This window comes from Gossypium raimondii, chromosome 11 (assembly GCF_025698545.1).
Source record: "Gossypium raimondii isolate GPD5lz chromosome 11, ASM2569854v1, whole genome shotgun sequence".
Lineage (NCBI taxonomy): Eukaryota > Viridiplantae > Streptophyta > Magnoliopsida > Malvales > Malvaceae > Gossypium > Gossypium raimondii.
The window spans coordinates 17,266,215-17,274,318 of record NC_068575.1 but is presented as its reverse complement, the minus strand read 5'-3'; the positions used below and the strand labels follow the sequence as shown (position 1 = coordinate 17,274,318).

The window sequence follows — 8,104 nt, the reverse complement described above, 5'->3', positions numbered from 1 at the left end:
CACATTGAAGGAGGAAAAAGAAGAGTATTTGTTTTCTTTCAAATTTGTGTGAGGCAAATTTTTTTAGAGTAGAGTGATTCTTCTCTTGCTATTTAGTTTGGAGTTTGTTACTTTTCGAGGGTATTTCGGAGTTGCAAATATTCAAATTTCTTTCCCGTTCATCGGTGTTTCTAGAGGTTCTTCTTCTAGGGGTTTCGTAGGGAGCCGCTCAATCATTGGCGTTTTTGGTTACAAGTTAACCAAGGGTTCCATAGGGCAAATCTATCCTTTTTATTTATTTATTTATTTATTATTTAACTAATTTTATTTATTCTCGTTTTATTTCTAATTTGTGTTTCTCTTGTGTCTAGATCCGGGTTTCCGCATCAATTAGCGGCGCTATTCAAAAAAAGCCACTAATGTCACCGAAGTGTCTCCAGACAACGTCGTCTGGGTTTTAGTTTTTGCGGCGTTTTTATAAAAAACGCCACTAATACTCATATTATTAGTGGCACTACTCGAAAAACGCCACTAATGTCACCGAAGTGTCTCCAAACGAAGTCGTTTGGGTTTTAGTTTTTCTGGCGTTTTTGTAGAAACGCCGCTAATACTCATATTATTAGCGGCGCTATTAGAAAAACGCCACTAAAGTCACCGAAGTGTCTCCAAACGACGTCGTCTGGGGTTTAGTTTTTGCGGCATTTTTATAGAAACGTCGCTAATACTCATATTATTAGCGGTGCTATTCAAAAAACGCCACTAATGTCACCGAAGTGTCTCCAAACGACGTCGTCTGGGTTTTAGTTTTTGCGGCATTTTTACAGAAACGCCGCTAATACTCATATTATTAGCGGCGCTATTCGAAAAACGCCACTAATGTCACCGAAGTTTCTCCAAACGACGTCGTCTGGGTTTAGTTTTTTGCGGCGTTTTTATAGAAACGCCGCTAATACTCAATCGGTTGCGGCGTTTTCAGTAAAGCGCCGCTAATGTACGATTTGTTACGGCATTTTTTTGTATAAACGCCACTAAAAGTGCCGCTAAAAGCCTATTTTGGTGTAGTGGTGCCATCATCAACGACAACAAGTTATTGTAAAACACAAACCACTAAGTATTCAACACAATGATGAACAAAGACACGAATATTAGCTTTTTCGGGTACGATTACTTTCTAAAGGTCGTATTGGCGACGAAGACCAAAAGGGGTGATAAAGATCGAAAGATGTCTTGACATTGGCGTGGCGTAGGAGAAAGTTCTTATTTTATTGCATTTGACCTAGTTTTTTCTTTGCATTTTAATCTTCGATGGAGGGCCTGGCTCGTATTGTTTGCACCTATTTTTGATGATTTTGGGTAGTGTTTGTATGATGTTTTTCATTGAGCTTTGGGCTTTTTTTTTTGTAAAGTACGGGAAAGAGTATGAGGGTGGTTGAGATATTTAAGAGTTGTCTGTTGGTGACTCTTTTATCAGAGAGCAACGTTGGAAAAGGGAAATGGAGTGCAATAAGGATGAGGCCACTAGAGCTAAAGAACTTAATGAGAAGAAGTTCATAGCAAAGGATATTAATGGAGCAAAGAAATTTGCTTTGAAAGTCTAAAATTTGTATCCTAGTCTTGATGGCATTCTCCAAATGATAGCAACACTCAATGTTTATATTTTTGCGAAAAACAAAATCAATGGAGAAGCAGATTAGTATCTTGTGGCTCACCAGAAAGCTCACTAGAGGAGGCCGAACGATGGCCTAGCAATGGTGTAGAAGCAGTGCAGAAAAAGAGGGAATTTAAAAAAGGAAGTAAAACGAAAAGGAGGTACAAATAGAACACCACGTGACATCGCGTGATTGGCCAATGTTACGACGTCATAAAAAATTAACGGTGTTAGGCACAGATACCAATATAGTGAACGGAAAAAAAATTTGAATACCAATCTAGGACAAAAAAACTTTAAGTATCAATCTAAGAAAAGTAGACAAATTCGAGTACTAATTTTATATTTAACCAATTATCGTTATGTAAAAAATAATTACCTCGTCAAAAACTATTTTTTATATGCAAAAATTGGAGCAGGAGTTGGGAGTAAGTAGTTGAAAGTTCTCCTTATAAGTTAAGATTGGTCCAAGCTTCTTGTGTTTTTAACTTTTAAAGGAATAAGTGTTAAAATGAAAACAAACCATTGTTTCAACAGATTTAATTATTGTATGATTGGATTCATCAAAATCGCTTTAAATAGATAAAAAACCGATTTTTTTTTTTGAAATGTTTATGGTAATTTGATTTTTACCCATATTCATTGCTTTTGACTTTGTTCTTTTATATATATATATATATATATATATTCTAATTTTGGGTTTTTAATTTAATTTCCATTCCTTGAAGCATTTAGGCATTAGGAAAATTTTGATTTCATGGCTTGATTTCAATAAAAATGATTTTGATTCGTTTAATTGTTTGGGATAAAATTGACTATCATGTGATGTTGATTTTTGCTAAATAGATTGAAACACCTTTTTGCATGAATATTTTACCATAACTATTTTTTTTGTTTCATTTCGTTTTAAAAATAAAAAATAAAGATATATAATTTTTGTGAAGTAATTTTCGTAAGAAGGAACTCGATACTTTAGTGGAATGATTTTGTGATTAAATAATGTTATGATTAATAGACGAAAAAGCTGAAACTTAAATATAAATTATTTGAGCCCTAATTATATATGTCCAATTGTCTCTTCCTCTAACTCAAGATAACTTGAAATGAACTGCATGTAAAACCAATAAATAGAAATGAATGGAAACAATGAAGTAAGAGAAATAGATTGCATTTATTACTATCAACAGTAATGCATATTCTTCCTAAGTGTAGAAATGACTTGAGAATTAATTTAAATTTTTCAAATTATAATTGAAGTTTAAAAATAAAATAAAATAAATCATCATTATGAGATTTGTTGAATAAGGAAATTAAATATTTTTTCTCATAGATTTTATTATGGTAAAATTGTTAATTAAAATTGAGTTGAGAAGTTTATTTAATTAAGAAATTAATTTAGTTTATTTAATTAAATAAATTAATTGATTAAATAAGATTTATTTTTGGAAATAAAAAATAAATATAAGGTTAAATTAAATTATAAATACTAAGTTAAAAATTCAGAAAACACATATAATTAGATCTAATATATAAGAGACCCAATTAGCCCTCATATAGCATGGGGGGCGACAAAACTAGTAGAAGATACAAACGTGTGCTGCCTCGTACTCTAGTTAGAGTAGGAATGTATTTTCTATTTAAATAAGATTATTTAGTCAGTACTTATTTAACCAGAACTATTGTGCTTCTTCTGATAAATAAAGAGCACCGGTTGAACTATTGACACACAACAATTCATACATCGTTATTTTATCAGGAAGTAGTTATAATTTATTTATAGATAATAAATTCTATTTCTAGAAATTATGAGTTTTATTAATTTATAGAGAGAACTTACTTTCCTACTAAAAGTAAGTAAATCGTTTATTTCCTGTGATTTGGTTCGGGTTGTTGGACTCACACTCGACGCAGTTCATGGTATAAGAATAGCAGAAAAAACTATTCGGTTGAAAGTCAAGATCAACTTGAGTTCACCTTGCAAAAAACACATCTATAAGTTTGATTTAGATTAATTGCTATAAATAACACGACGACTCGATTTTAAATTTTTTTAAAACTTTCGCTATAACTAAATAATAATTTTTTTAACCACATTTTTCGCGGCAACTAAATAATAAAGGTCAGTGTCTTTAGCGGCGTTTGTAGGAAAAGCGTCGCTAAAGGTCATGGTCTTTAGCGACGCATTTTCAAAAATGCCGCTAAAGACCATGACCTTTAGCGGCGTTTATTTCAAAAAACGCCGCTAAAGTTAGCGACGCTGTCATTAGCGGCGTTTTTTGTGGTGCTTCTGAAAGCACTGCAAATGCTTTTAGCGGCGCTAAAGGCCTAAAAAAGCACCGCTAAAAGCCTGTTTTGGTGTAGTGACAGGATTTAACAATGGTAAGTTAGGTAAATATTAACAATTCAATATACTTATCTAACATTTCTAGCTAAAAATGTAATTAAAATTTGAAGAGAAAACTCGTGAATTCTCTAGTCTAGGTCACGTCATGCAAGAATGGATTTCTTTCCCTTGAACATATGGTGGAAGAAGAAGATTATGAAACTTAAAATCCAATGGTTGTGGTTTAACATGATAATTGATAATTGTACTAAATGGTAGTGATCATGCGTGTCCACTAACAATATTTTATAATTATTCTATTAATCTTAAGTCCTTGGTAAATTTGTAAATTAAGACATTAATTTTTCCTTAATCCAATCTCACAAATTTAACCACTTTGCGTCCTTTACTATTTTCACCAGTTATTCGAGTAAATCATTTTATATTTTCTAATTGCTGATTCCTTAATCAACTCATGAGCTTCTCGATCGATTTAGTACTCAAGACTATCTCTATTAAAGAAAATTAGTACTCCAAATCGAATTTTTCGACATCAACAAAATTACCTCGTTATAAAATGAATATTTAGTGATTATCTTTTTCATCATAGAAGATGCAACAGTTACCATGAAATAAAATATGATTATATTGGCTTAACAGTTTTAACCTAAAGAAATTAAAGATATCCTGTAAGGGTAACACACTTATGATAAGATCATTGAATAAGTTGCTTTTGTAATTCTAAGTGGCAGAGTCAGAATTTTTTGGGGGGGCCAAAATTAAATTGTATATTTTTATGATAATAAAAATGCGATTTCATCATTTTAATAGTCTATATAATTATAATTTTTAAAGTGTTAAATCAAATTTTTATCATTTTTGGGGCCAAAATATAATTTTACCATAACTAATTTAAATTTTTATAAATTATAAAAAGCCTAAATTGAAAATTTACCATGTCCCCTAGGTCTCTTAGTGGCTCCACCATCGATACTACTATACAATAGGAAGTTTTCTATCATGGCACTTTTAATAGAATGACTTCAAGACTAGAAATGTTGTAAGTAATAGAAGATCAGTAGAAACTTAATTACAAATAAATTAAACCCTAATTATATATGTCCGGTTGGTCCCTTCATTAACTTAACACAACCCGTAACAAATTGAAATTTGAATTGCTGCGAATGAGTGAATGAAAATGACAGAAGAGAAATAAATTGCTTGAATTACTATGCACAATAAATGTATTTTTTTTCTAATGGAACAAGAGAAAACTTTGAAAATAATTTAGTCTATTTGAATTATTATTTAATTTATTGTAATTAAATAAGTGAGTTCAAAGTAAAAATTAAATTAATTAGACATTGTAGTTTTATAAGAAAAAAAAATATTTTGAAAATAGAAAACTGGTTATTAGGTTGGATAAATCATATGAGTCCATTTTAAAGTCTAGAGAACATATATAATTGTACCAAATACAAAGAAATGCTCAAGGAGACCACTTGGACATGGGGTAGGTGGCACATCGGGTATTCCTAGTGTGTGTGCCGCCTACTATCTCAGAAAGGGCTTTGCGTTTTTTATTAAAATATTATTATTTTATTTTTCTAATTAACTCTGTGTTTTTTTCTATAAATAGAGACAACGGGTTAAGCCAAAATATACACATCATTTAGTGTAGTTACTCTGTTGAAATTTAGTGATTTATTTTTCCAAAATACATAAGTTCTATTTTTCGTGAGCACTAGAGTTATTGATTTTGGTTTCACTTTACTCATAGAGACAATTAGCTTTCATTATCGGAAAGTTAACATTTTCATTGTGTGATCGGTTCAGGATTAAAATCCTACTCTCTTAGCAACCGAAGGTTCGAAAATAATAAAAATAAATTGTTTTGATTGAAAGCCAGGAATTGACAGATCCCACTAAAAAAATAACATAAGTACTAAATTTGATAAAATTTATTATCATAGATAACTTAACAAAGACTTGTTTTTACAAAAAAAAAAAAAAGATTTCACTGTACAAATAAAACCATTTTTGAAATCGATTTTTCCATCACTATTGCCGAATGAATTTCTTTTATGATACCTTTGAAGACACACACAGAAAAAACCTCGAAATGGTGACCGGAAATGCACAATGATCTAAAACATTATAAAATTACTAAATGCAAGTAATTAATTTTAAAAGAATAGTAAATCATATAAGTAACCATTAAAACAACAACCAACTTTTTGATTTCTTACATATGAAAATTTGCAGATTTCAAATATTTTTAATAAACAAGTTTATATTAAATAACTCATGAATATCCAATTAAATTCTTAATTAGAATAAATGTAGGTAGCACATAGCACAATTCAATCACTACACCAAAACAGGCTTTTAGCGGCGCTTTTAAACGCCGCTAAAAGTATTTGCGGCGCATTGAGAAGCGCCGGAAAAAACGCAGCTAAAGATGGCGTCGCTAACTTTAGCGGCGTTTATAGAAAAAAACGCCGCTAAAGAGCAAGACCTTTAGCGGCGCTTCTCCCACAAACGCCGCTAAAGACCAAGACCTTTAGCGGCGCTTCTCTCACAAACGCCGCTAAAGACCAAGACCTTTAGCGGCCCTTCTCTCACAAACGCCGCTAAAGACCAAGACCTTTAGCGGCGCTTTTCTTACAAACGCCGTTAAAAACTAGGACCTTTAGCGGCGTTTCTATTACAAACGCCGCTATAAGATTGACTTTTAGTGACGCTTTTTCACAAATGCCGCTAAAAGCATAACTTTTAAAAAAAATTTAATTAAATAATATTTATTTCTATAATAAATATTATATTATGTTTTATTTTTGAAATTTTAACTTTAAACTATATAATTTTAAGGATAAAAAAAGTAATTAAATTAAATTTTCTATTAAAATTTTAACTTTAAAGGTAAATATAAAAATTAATGAATTTAAATTTAGAATTAAAATATTATGTTTAAATAAATGAGAAATCTACCTCACAACTCATCTGATCTATATTAAATCGACCAAATATAAAAGAAGCTACAAAACACGTAATAATTAACAATCATGATTAAAGAAGCTAGTACACAAGGTAGCTACAAAACCCTGTTTCAATAACACCTAATTCAAGTTCCGACTAAGATAAACGACCATGGAATGCAACATTAAATAACACTCTACTTGAAGAAGTGCTTAGCCTTGGCTTTTCCAGCTTGAAAAGATTGAATCCTCCACTACACCTTCAATATCTAAAGAATGCAAAACCAAATGATCAGATAAACCAACAAACTTGGTAAACAACAGAGATGTTAAAAATAAAAAATATATATAACCATTAAGGCTCAAAAAATAAATATAACAAACAATTATGTGCAGCTTTAGTAGCAGGTTGAACCATACTAACAAACAATCTCAATCATAGCTTTTCCATGTGTCACAAATAGGCATTCTTTCTAATAACTGTCTAAACTATTCAAATTTTTAATAAGGAACAATAGTATTAATTTGCAAAAGCGTAACGAAACATCTTTGCTCATTTGTTGTTTAACGTTATATAGAAATGTCTTATATAGCATAAAAGAGAACTAAGGCACAGAAAAAAGAACACCATAATAATTAAATTGATCATTGATATATCAATTTTCCAATACAGGTATATTCAATTTTTCCAATTTTTTCCATGAATCTGAAGGGTCATAACTCTATAGCCATCACGTCCAAACATGATTCAAACATTGGTGCCAGACTCAGGTATTTCAAGAAAAATAAAAAATCGTAGCAACATTGGCCAACAGAAGGGATAACATATACCTTGGTCAAGCAGTATATCGCCACTCGTCTTGTCAGCCGACATAGCAAGTGGAGCCTGTGTGTTGCCTTCCTCATCAAAGACAACCCTTGTCCCACGTGCCTATGAACATTGATCTTCAACTTTTTTTCTTCAAGATCCGTGTTGTTGACACGAAAATAAGAAAACCAACTCAAAACGATTTCAAGTAATGGACTACAAATAAAACAAATCATTAAGGTAAAACTACCCGGGGCATACATAATTGACTAATGTAGAACGATCTACCTATTCCCGAAAAAGAAAAACTAGAATCGTGCAAGTTAACACATAACCGGGTAAGCTTACGAGCCAAAGCACTATATAAA

At 31.2% G+C, this 8,104-nt stretch overlaps 1 long non-coding RNA gene across 1 annotated transcript; it reads right to left on the bottom strand.

Annotated features, from left to right (window-relative positions):
* Positions 1 to 7,000: 7,000 nt before the first annotated feature.
* Positions 7,001 to 7,854, bottom strand: LOC128034520 (uncharacterized). Its single transcript, XR_008190573.1, has 2 exons — positions 7,760 to 7,854; positions 7,001 to 7,197 (listed from the first exon to the last, which is right to left on the bottom strand). It is a non-coding gene; the product is annotated as an uncharacterized LOC128034520 (long non-coding RNA).
* Positions 7,855 to 8,104: the final 250 nt, after the last annotated feature.